Genomic DNA, 1994 nt, shown 5'->3' on the forward strand with positions numbered 1-1994 from the left:
CGCTACGAGCTCACACCGCAAGGGTGCCGATTACTGACCGCTGATGGCAACATTCCACCACCAGAGACGCCGCTCATGCAGAAGCGTATTCCGCTATAGGAGGACACGCTTTTTGCAGAGCAAAAACCTGCACCCTCAAAAACTCTGCGTCAGAGCCAGACGTCCCATATGACCTTGCTGGTTGTAGCTGGTGTTACTTCTCGGAGCAGTACAACACTTCAGATTGCTGTGGACGGCAGGGGCCACTGTGGCCAACTCCGATGACCACCAAAGCATTCGTCTTATTTCCCCGGACGTTGACTCCGATATAACAGAACTTCAGCTTTTTGCTATAAAGGCAGGCATTCCCTTGGAACGCCAGGTTGTCACCGATCACCCAACAGGGCGTTATGACCGGGTGGAAATATTGACTGACTGCACTGAGACACTGAAATGCCTCATTGGACCACCGATGCAAAGCAGCACCGCCCATGCCATCAAGCAGACATGCGAGGAACTCAGGGCTGACTCTGGGCTACTGGTAACGGTACGCTGGATTCCTGGACATCAAGGACATCCAGGAAACGAGAAAGCTCATGAACTTGCGAGCGAGTCTTCTTTACACCGTTCCCAGTTCATGCGGCCTGTAAGACCATATACGCTGCTTACTGATCCAGATGTGGAGGGCCGCCGTCGACATAATCGAAGGAGGCAGAAATAGGCAACTACTATTCCCCCAATGCGACAACCCCACACTTCTGTTCAACACTGGGGTGCTCAGTTGTTCCTCAAACGGGCACGGTCGGGGTTCGCTAATACAGACGACGTGGTTTCTTGATAAAAAAATTGCCCACCCCAGCCTACATCTTACCATGGAAACCTTTCTAACCGTGCTTCCGCTGCTGCGTTTTGTATACCAGTCCGATGCTTCGCCTGCAAAACAGACGTGACCCCCACAATCCGCCATCTCCTTTGGCACTGCGGTGGACTAGATCGGCTTCGCCCAAAATATTCACCCGCCTGAGTCCTCTTTTATGAGAACTCAATCAGGCTACGTGATGGGCACAATGCGAAGTTGGCCGCGTTGTGTCACTGCGTTTGCGAGGAGTTCATGGCCGGACATTATTAGCCCCCTTCTTTAACCCTGCGGTATTGAGCCATCCCAAAGACAAAATATTTGTAAGTCTGTCGCCCCATGCTCTCGCAGCTAGTTAGGTGCCTTTATTTATACTGTGTTCATTCATAATATTGCTATGTCGGTACCTTGCAAAAGGCCGCCAATCAGTGTTATCCCATGCTCTATATCGGCTCGTTTTGAATTTACTTAGAACGGGCGCGCGTAGTATTCGCCTTTAGCCGCTTTACGGTTTTCTTATCGACGTATCTACTTCAACAGCATTGGTTGGAATCAAGAAAGTTGACTGGCGTGCCACGTTGACAACCATTGCAATTTACTGTCGTCTAATTATGTTTCAGCTAGTAAGGTGCCTTTATTTATACTGTGTTCATTGATAATATTGTACCTTGTAAAAGGCCGCCAATCAGTGTTATCCCCTGATTAATTACGGCTCGTTTTGAATTTACTTAGAACAGGCGCGCGTGGTATTCGCCTTTAGCCGCTTTACGGTTTGGCACAAGGCGTATCGGTAATTTGTAAAATTTAGATAAGATATCTGGCTATCTTGTGCGTATGAAGTCGTGATAGATGTAATATGTTTTTTATTTCTTTGCACAAATTTCCGTCTATGCATGGCGTGAGCAGTTTTTTACATTTTGAGATGCCCCGAAAGGTAAAGGGAGATCCTAGCATTTCCAAAAAATACTCAAGAAATATGCTTTACGCTTTATTCTTCTCTTTCGCGCAATATATAACTCAAAAGTCAATGTCTTCAACAACCGTCCTAAACCGATAGTGTCACCGTGTATTGGCCAGCAGAGAAGGCTAGTGTTTGTTGGTTTTCAGTGGACTTTGAAGTGGTGAAGCAGCAAATGTCAAGATGGTTTCTTATATCGCC

Source organism: Haemaphysalis longicornis, unplaced genomic scaffold (genome assembly GCF_048455015.1).
Source record: "Haemaphysalis longicornis isolate Haplotype H1 unplaced genomic scaffold, Haemaphysalis longicornis Haplotype H1 scaffold_6, whole genome shotgun sequence".
NCBI classification, from domain to species: domain Eukaryota; kingdom Metazoa; phylum Arthropoda; class Arachnida; order Ixodida; family Ixodidae; genus Haemaphysalis; species Haemaphysalis longicornis.